Below are 10540 nucleotides of genomic sequence, written 5' to 3' on the forward strand. Positions count from 1 at the left end.
ACCTAACTGTTAGTTTAATTATTCTTAACAAAACTACTAACAAAAGGTAAACCCAAACTACTCAAAAGTGGGAAAGAAAATGAATGAACATTTGAAGAAACTAAACTAAACTTTTAATCTCCCCCTCTGAAGATGAGGTCTTCCCAAAGGCCCGTGGCACTACCTGTTCACTGGCTTCCCACCTGTGCACACTCCTGCCCCCCAATGCCCAAGCTAATCCCTTCAGCACCAGTAAAAAGAAACAAGATTAACCAAAATGCAAACAATTGAAAATACAGTGGGTCCTCAATGTGCATGCTAACAAGAAACCAAAGCATTTAAACTAAGTTTAAATATAAAGAAAACTAACAATGTGGTGCTTTTACCGCCTTTATATGTGTGGCCATTGGTCTGGCCATCACAGTATTAATTCTTTGTATTTTAACATAGGTGATATTATGGGGTGGGAAGGGAGTAAACAACAACAACAACAAAAAGCCTGTTGCACCTGGACAGTCCACCAGCAACCACTGTTTGATTTCCTGCTTGTGTTGTTCTCACTCATATGTAAGTCGCTTTGGAGAAAAGCATCTGCTAAATGACTGGAGAATGGAATAGAATAGAATAGAATAGAACAGAATAGAATAGAACAGAATAGAATAGAATAGAATAGAATAGAATAGAATAGACTGCCACCGATGGATCCAGCTGGAGCACCGCAGCAAGGGGATTAGGGAAGCAATCATCCTGGAGCAGCTTCTCCAGGTCCTTCCACCTGACGTCAGGACATGGGTAAAAGAACATGAGCCAGCAGATGGATTACAAGCAGCAAAGTTGGCATTGCAGTACCTCACTGCGAAGAAAGGGGGCTCAGCGACATGACCCACCACCATGACTCACTCCATCGGAGATGTCCGTTCTTCAGCACCTCCAGCTTCGTCAGCGTGGACCGGACAAGGAGCAGCAGTGCGTCTTCCGACAGGGACCGCCAGCAATGTAATTGATCAACTGGTAAGACTGATTTGTTTCTATTGCCAGCAGGCGGATCACAAAGCTTCTGTGTGTCCCCTGAAAAGGACTAAAACTACCAGGGCATGTTATTTGCCAAGACATGAGGGTTGATCCTGCCGAAAAGGAGGAACTCTGGAAGCGAGTGCATAAAACATAGACGGGTAAAAAGACACTGTGATCGCACTCATAGACAGCGAGAGCTCCACCTCCCTCATTCACAAAAAGCTGATTCCAGTCAGCAAGTTGGATTACAGCCTAACTACAGACATTGTGCGTGTACACAGGGATACCTACCCACAAGCCAAAGTGTGTGCTGATGATCAGCCTCATCTGCTAACTGTGGGTGTCGTAGATAACCTGCCTGTGGACCTTATGTGGGGCAGAAATCTCCCTGTGTTAACGGACATCTTACAAAGTACAGGCGATAATTGCATCGCATTTATATTACTGTTGGTGGTAAAGCTATTGTCGGTGCTAATATTAATGCTAATGACTCCGTCCAGTAGTTACCCGTGCCCAGGCCAAAGAGGGCGTGATGTCTCTCCCGGACTTGGACAATAGTCTGTGTGAGGGCAGCATCAAGGGTGCGAAAAAATCCAGACAGCAACATCGTTTGGGAAACGGCTGGGCATAGCAGCACCTAATACACAGAAACTATGTAGAAAATCCCTGGCAATATGGTTGAACTGCAAAAACATGATGAGCCATTGAAATCGCTGTTTAAGAAAGTGGTGGATGGAGGGGATCTTCGTCATGTGCGGAAAGATTGTTTTTCATTGGAAATTTTTTCCTTTTTTGTTGGAAACTATTTGAGAATCTCCATCCCTGTCTCGGCTGTTTTCAAGTATGTCAGTACCTCAGTTTCAGCAGTGCTGAAGGCATCGCCATCCTGTACTTTGGATAAGTTTGAATCTGGTGTTGACAAGAGTCGCAGGCGCCTTGGCTGCTTGCTGCACAGGGACATGTTGAGGGATGAGCTTGTGGCACTCAGCTGCCAGTATTTCCTTGACCCTCTTTCTTGCCTCGGTCTTTCAACCACTGCAACTTGACCATGGGAACACAGTAACACACACACATTAGAATAAGTAACAAAACATCCCGTAGTGTACGTTCTATTATAGCTGTATATCATAATGTATTCTTTGGAGTTCTAAAATAATTTAAACAACAAAATATGCAACAGATTTGTACAACTGATTGGACAAAACTAAAAAAAATGTTTGGCAAAAAGTAATTGTTGTAGATTTACTGCTTTTTTATGCATCCTGTGGATTGGTCCAGTGTATTTTTGTGGTTTCTCAGACAAAAATATCAATGTTTAGATGTGTGTGATACACTTGCACCATATGTGCCATCATGAAAAATCTTTCCTCCTCTGATTGAATGCTGTTTTTGTGCTAAGACAAGAGAAAAAAATATAAAAGTGTATGAATCTTTCTTACCTGAATAATGGCATGTGGTAACCCCACTGCAACAATCAGACCTTTCATTTCCAGTGTCTTTAACATTAATACTTCTAACATGGGCAGGAGGATGCCAAAGTCACAGTTCTCTTCATCTTGCAGGATATCCAGAGCAGCTGTGAGGTTTTGTGACTGCACAGTATTCCTCAAGAAAGTGACGTTCCCTGTTTTTTTTTTTTGTTTGTTTGTTTTTTTGTAAGCATTTTTATTTTTTGTTCTTAAACAGATTATTCATATTAGGAGTAATGCAACATCTCTAAGCAGCAGAAACATCTGTACACACTTCTTATTCATAAGATGTTTGGCTAAGTATACATCACCAGTCATAATTTGTATTAGGCAGACTTAGAAGCTTGTTTCTCTTAATTCAGTCTGCCTCCTCCTTTCTCTTTCCTTTTCCCACACTCCCCCCCCCTTTTTTTTTATAAAGGACAAAAAAAGAATAATATCAATAAATGAAACCATACAGCAAAGATAAGTAAACATACAGAACAATAAACAGTGGTAATAAACAGTAAAAATCTGGACAAGTGGAGATATTAATATTTTTTTACTATTTCTATGATAATATATACTGTCTAAACAAAATCCTTTCTTATGTCTGATATATTGGGTCCATCTGAACCAGACCTGGTCAAATTTATCCCTTTGGAGCTGGAGAGACATAGTCAGTTTCTCCATGACAAATATCTGGTAAACTGTATTCTATAGTTCTTGAATTCCAGGCATATCTGCTTGGAGCAATTTTCCACTCAGGGTTTTCTTAGCTGCCATTAAGATTATTCTTAATAAGTGATTATCGGGTTGAGAACTTATTTTAGGGGTTTCCAAACCTAGTTATAAATACAAAAATTCAAATGGGATCTGTGTATGATAAATCTTTTTTAAGACATTTGTAAGTAGCTTGCCAGAATGGAAAATTTTGTGACAGGCCCAAAATAGATGGAATTGGCTAGCTTCTGGACTGCCACACGATCTCCAGCAGCTAGTACCTCTATTTTGGTATTTCATTTGGGCTGGGGTAATAAAATAAAAAATTTCATTTTTCCAACCAAACTCTCTTCAGTAAGTTAAACAGGTGGTTTTCCATTGCAGTTTACATATCAATTCCCAATCCAAATATTTACTACTGAACCTGCATCTTTTTCCCATTATGTTTTAACATATACGGTATTAATGGATTTGCTTACTTGGAATCCTTAAAATAAGTTTTCTGAACCCATATGGGTTCGGGAGGCAGACTCCCTCCATACCTTTAAGATGGAGCTGAAAACCTTCCTTTTCCATGATTCTTATAGTTAGGATATGAGCATCTCCTGAGTTGGAGTCTGCATGTTCGGGACCCAACTGAGTTTTTTCCTTCCCACTGTCGCCTCGTTCAGCTCCGGATGGAGGATTGGATCCAAATCATGACTCGATGTAATCAGTTGGTTTCTATTATAGGATATGTATGAATTGGCTTGAAATTATGTGTATGTAAAGTGTCCTGCGACAACATTGCTGTGAAGTGGCGCTGTATAAATAAAGCTGAATTAAATATTAGTGTTGTAGGACACGTGAAATACGCTTAAAATTCCATTTTCCACTTTTGCAGTCTGACCTCATAATTTCATTATATCTGGGCCTCATCTGGAAATACCTAAAGAAATTCTGGTTAGTTAGGTCATGTTTTGCTTTAAGGGTTTGGAAATCTGCTAAATTCCCCTTTGTGTCCATTCTTGAAATCTTGTGTCATTACAGTTAGGTAAAAAAAAAATCTGTACCAAAAGCAGACCATCTCAGCATACCTTTAGCCTCATTTAATTTGAGTTCTTTATAAACTTTGTTCCTTATCTTGAAAGTAAATTTTATCCCAGGATTTCAGGGATCTCTCAGTTGTGAGTGCATCTTAAAATCTGCTGTCATGGCCTGTATTGGGGGGTCCTTTGGTGGCTTGCTCCCCAATGTCCTTCAATAAAATGTCTTTACACTGGAACAAATAATTTAATAAGGCAGCTTCTCCTCCTCCCTTTTTCCCCACCACAACATTTAATTAAAAAACTAAAATGAGGATTTACTACCTAATAAAACGTTACCTCAGACCTCCGCAGCAGCAACACTCAGCATATCTCCAGCATGTCGGCCAGACAGCAGCATTATTGGTTACTTTATGACTAACAAGTGCTCCAAGTTATTTATTTAGACTAGAATATTACATTTTTCTATCTTTGCTGTTAAAGGTAATTCCCAGGATCAATATAGTAGTTGACATATGAAGCGGGATCCAATGTGCATCTACATGTATGTCAATGGTAAATGGACTTGTACTTATATAGCGCTTTTCTAGTCATGCAGACCACTCAAAGCGCTTTACACTACTTGTCATTCACCCATTTACGCACACACTCATACAACACGATAGGTACATCAGAGGGCAGCTTGGGGTTCAGTTTCTTGCCCCAGGACACGTCGGCATTTTAGTCAGAGGAAGCCAGGAATCGACCTCCCAACTTTCCAGTTTAGGGACGACTGCTCTTCCTCCTGCCCAGCAGCCATGCCAACTAGCATGTGTTGCTAGCATAGCTGCTGCTGATTTAAACCAGGTTATTTGAAGAAGACGAATTAGATAAGCACTGGGGGCGTGAAAAAACTCAGCCAAGCACAATGTTAAAGGATCCTTTTTACATTTCCAACAACTCCTGAAAATTTAATGAAAATCTATCCATAACTTTTTCAGTTATCTTGAACACAAACAGAAAAACGCCGGTAAAAACATAACCTCGTAGCGGAGGTAATTAAATGTACTTACAGCTGTTGTGCTTTTCTTTCCCTCCTCCTCTTTCTTCTTTCTTTTCTGACTTCTTGGTGGATAATTCAGCTACACAATAATCAGATTTTCATTTTCAACCAGCAGTAGAAATCACGGACCTGGCTGGCTGGTGTCAGCAAGTACCGTAGTGATGTAGTGATCCCCCTGTAGGGGGGATTCCACTAACCACGTCGTTGCATTTTCCTGCATCGACCAGCATAGAATTTACTCATAATATATTGTTGTCTTGGGGCCCCTGGCAGCTTGGGGCCTCAGGCAATTGTCTGGTTTGCCTGCCTTGTTGCGACAGGCCTGGTGACAAGACTTGAAACCAGACTAAAACTTCTCATGAAGGCCAGGCAGGTTAAGGTGATCTTGTAACTGAAGATAAACCACCTTTACTAAAAATCTTTGAGAGAAAAGACAATTTAGAGATTGGCCTAAAGTTTGAGAGCACATCAGGATCCAAGTTCTTCTTTTTAAGAAGAGGTTTCACAGCAGCATGCTGGAAGCAGCTGGAACACAACGTGAGCGAAGAGAGGCGTAAACCAAACTGACTACCCAGACGGCACTAAGACCTCCTTCAGCAGACTAGAAGGGATACTGTCCCCAGGACAGGATGACGGCCTGAGGTGCTGAATTATTTCAGAAATCTGAGGTATGGTAACAGGCTCAAAATGTTCTAAAACTGCAGGAGAAACACCTGGAGTAGCAGGTCAAGGGTGCCAAGTAAAGAGAAGGACCTGACAGCACTCACTCTATCAGTAACATCTTTTAAAAACCCTTCACAAAGTAACACAGAAGGAGTCGGGTGAGCGAGATCACTCGATTTAAAAGAAAGTTCAAAGAATTAAGGCTTGCTGATATTCACAGAGACAAAGTCAGACATAAACTGGCTCTTAGCATTTTTAACAGCAACCTGATACTCAGCTAAGCAGTTTATAAATATCTCCAAGGAAATACAAAGCCTGTCCTTACATTTTCTCTCAGCGCGACGACAGATACGTCTAAGTTCACACGTGTCTTCATTAAGCCACAGCTCTGTAGCTGGTTTACAGCGTTTACATTTAACCGCAGCCAGAGCAGCTAATATATCTGTACACGCACATAACCTAGAACAATTGATGACAATAAGTTTGCAAAGTCCATAAGAAAGTCATAATTAACTCCTCCACCTTTGCCTGGAGTCCGGGGGACACTGACGAATCCACAACCAGGAGGAAGAAGTTCTGAGAATGGAGTGAACTCACCATGCTGAAGCCATGTTTCCGTCAGAAACATAAAACCCAGCTCACCGAAGTAAAAAAAAAAAGTCATTTTACATAAAGGTTTTGTTCGCTTGGGATCTAGCATTAATCAGAGCTGCCAGCAGAGTCTCCTCATCCATGGCTGTAGACGAAGCTCGACTCAGCGAACAAAGATTGCTCATTTCCACACCAGAATTGAACTGCCAAAACCGACAGAAGGGAGGGGCAGCGACCAGGTGAGTCTGGGCAACAATGCTCCAGGTACAGCAGGCTGCATCCACCGCAAGGAGCAGATATAACAAGATCAGAAACATCCATCCGATGACCTCGTGAGAGATGCCAAGACGTCACCTTGCTTTCCCCTTCTCCGGGAACATTTTTTAAGTTAAGGGGAGTACGACGCAGGTAAGTCGAAATGTCAGATAGGAACGGTGATGTTTGTTTCTTTGGAGGTCCATTTCAAGACAGATTCCTTGTAATGTCCACTACATAAGAGACCTTGGCGATCATAAACCAGAACTGCAGAGACATCATGACAGTTAATTAAAAACCCAGAATCAGGACTGACAGATGGCCGACCCCACACTCTGGCGCCATCTTGCCCACAAGTTTTTGGGAAGTTAATGACATGATCTTTGGAGGTTGAATGATTTTGATAGGCTACCATATATTTTAAATTTGGCTTTTGGTTTATTGTAAATCGACTGGATTGTGTTTGTAGATGTATAGTGGAATCCAAACTTGTTTTAGATTTTATAAAGAAAAGACCTCCTCACTGAATCAAAAGCTTTTTTGGCATTTATCCCATAAACATTGCCACTATATTACTATTTTCTATGTGATGCATGACATGGAGAGTCCTCCTAATGCTGTCCTGAGTCTGTCTTTGAAGAATAAAGCCAGTTTGGTCCAGATTAATAAGGTTAGGTACAATATTCTCAAGTCGTTTGGCTGTTATGGATGTGAAAATTTTCTGAAATGAAATGAATGAAAAATACTTTATTAATCCCCAAAGGGAAATTCAATATTGCAGTATATAATTAACTAGAGGAGGTCTTGTTCCGGAGGCTGATGGCTGCTGGCAGGAATGATCTTCTATATCTTTCAGTCTTACATCGGACCTGAAGAAGCCTCTCACCGAACACACTTTGTTGTTTCCTCCCTGTGTTGTGGAGAGGGTGTGAAGAATCCTCCATCATCTTCATCAGCTTGTGCAGCATTCTTCTTTGGACAATCAGCTCCAGCGGCTCCAGAGTTACTCCAAGCACAGAAGCAGCTTTCTGGATCAGTTTGTTGATTCTCTTCAAGTCTCTGGTTCTGATGCTACTACCCCAGCAGATGCTGCAAAGCTGACTGCACTCTCCACAACAGACTTATAGAAGATATGCAACATATTGGTGCAGACGTTAAACCATCTCAGCTTCCTTAAGAAGTACAGTCTGCTCTGACCTTTCTTGTAGATGTAGTCAGTGTTGCATTTCCAGTCCAGTTTGTTGTCCAGCTGAACTCCAAGATACTGGTATTCCTCCACCACCTCCACCTCCTCTCCCAGGATGGAAACAGTGCTTTGTTTATTTTTGTTCCTCCTGAAGTCAATAATCATCTCTTTTGTTTTGCTGCTATTTAATATGAGATGATTGTCACCGCACCTTTTAACAAACTGACTGACCAGTTCTCTGTACTCTGCTTCTTGTCCATCCCTGATACACCCCACAACTGCAGAGTCATCAGAGTATTTCTGCAGATGACAGGACTCAGAGTTGTACTGGAAGTCTGAGGTGTACAGAGTGAAGAGGAATGGCCAGAGTACAGTTCCTTGTGGTGCACCAGTACTGCTGACCTCCATCTCAGACACACAACCTTTCAGTCTCAAAAACTGTGGTCTGTTTGTGAGGTAGTCATAGATCCAGGTGGTTGTGGAGGCAGGAGGTTTTCCACAGCACTGGGACTCTATTTTGTCTCAGACTGGTGTTGAAAAGGTGCTGGAGAATCGAACATTTTGAGCAGGTCTATGGAATACTTATAATGAAATACTTATATGGAATACTTCCTCTGGGTTGGGATGAGGTCCTGTTTCTGTGTGGGACTTCAAGTGACACCGAGTCTTCATGAGGGAGGAGGAATACAGCAGGATGTAGACAACATCCTTATTGGTCACCATCACAGGTCTGACAAAATCCTGATTTTGTGATAGTATTTTTAGTTAAAGAATGGAATCACTGAGTAGATAAATTTGGCATATGTAGTTGCTAGGCAACGAAGGACTGGAGCACTATGGGTAATTATTGTACACTACTGTATGCTGTGTCATTTCACTAACGGAAATCGTACTTTGAAGTGCGCAGACCACGTAAGCTACAGAGTGGCTCACAACACAGCTGTGTTGAAACTGATTTATAAAGGAAACAGGTGTAGGACATGCGTGCGCGCTGCTTTATGAATAGGGACATTTTGTGCGCCTCATTTCTTGTTTTCGCTACATACACCACCTGTAGTCATCGTTGCTATGTTCATTTTTATAAATGATGCTCCTGATCCAGGATGTTAGTTATGCTGTACAAAGTTTTGGTCGCAGTCTGGAGGCTTGTTAACATATCGTTTTTCTTCGATGTAGAACAACAAGCACAGCAGCTTCTACCACAGTTTATCCAGAAGCTGAGTGACAAAATAACATTTGTACTCACAGAATAGTGTAATAACACAACCAGGGAGTCCCTGCTCGGTTACAGCTAACAGTTAACTGCTAACTGTGTGTAAATTCTTATGGTAAATTCCAACTTACCAGTAGCATCGTTGCTAACTCTGTTTCAGACTTCAGGCCTTTGTTTCCACAAAGCTGTCTCCAGTGCGTGAACACAACAAAATCAATTCTAATTTGGACGCACACCTTGTGAAGCTGCATTTTTCCTTTTTAACAAAAGCGGCTTCATCCATGCTTTCTGTCAAAGAAACTAGCTAAGGTTGATTAGACGTCACTGCAAGCTCAGCTCTTCCACATGAAGGCTCATGAGGTGAATCAGTTAAAATGGGAGTGCACTGATGGCAACCTACATGTTTACAAACTCTCTAATTCAGGTTTAGCTATTTTTTAAAATTATTTTAAATTGACTATTGAAAAACTTGCATATTCTGCCTTTAAATGATCTGAAGAGAAACTCCACAACAAACAAAGTGGTAAAAAAACCTGTTTCAGTTACATTTTGGATGGAAAGTTATAGGCAAGCAAAAAAAGAAAATGCTGAAAAAGAACTTGTTTAAAAAAACACTCATCACTTTCAATATGTTGAATCTGCACTTTGGTCTTCTTCACATTCAGACTGAATTCATTACGTAATAAGGAGGAAGGAGGCCGACACATCTCTGCATGTCAGAGAATTACTGTGAGCATGTTCGCATGTGGATGTGACGGGTTTAAAGCCATAATTCAACCCTCTTTCTGACTCATCTGTGAATTGTTCAGCAATTTTTCTGTCTGATAACCCCCACCCCTCTTTGACAGGATGGACAGATGCTGCTTTACAAACAGGTAACCTGATCTACAGCACCCATCTGGTCAAAGCCCTTTCAATTCACACTTTACACACGCACACACACACACACACACACACACACACACACACACACACACACACACACACACAGAGTCTTCGGAAGACATAAAAAGCAAAACAGAAGAATATGTACGTGTATGTATGTTCATGTACAAACATGGGATCATAAACACGGAGGGAAACCGAGACAAACGAAAAAAAAAATACCAACGTCGTGGTTTTGTTGTGACTTCACACTCGGAAGTCATCTGGAAGGTCTGAGCGGAAATGGGCCACTAAACAAAAAATTGTGTCATAAAGCAGTGATGCCGGGATGCCAACCTGCTTAGGCGACACATCTCTGAAACATCCAGGAGGTGTGACCTCAGCGTGGCCATGGGTGACTTCACACAGGAGACTTAAAGCCTCTTCGACAGAGTTTTGTCTCGGGATTTCTGAGGTTTTCTATGTCCGTATAAACCTCCAGGCTGAATTTTACATTACAGATAGTAACAGTAATAT

The sequence above is a fragment of the Telmatherina bonti genome, assembly GCF_933228915.1.
Source record: "Telmatherina bonti genome assembly, chromosome: 22".
NCBI classification, from domain to species: domain Eukaryota; kingdom Metazoa; phylum Chordata; class Actinopteri; order Atheriniformes; family Telmatherinidae; genus Telmatherina; species Telmatherina bonti.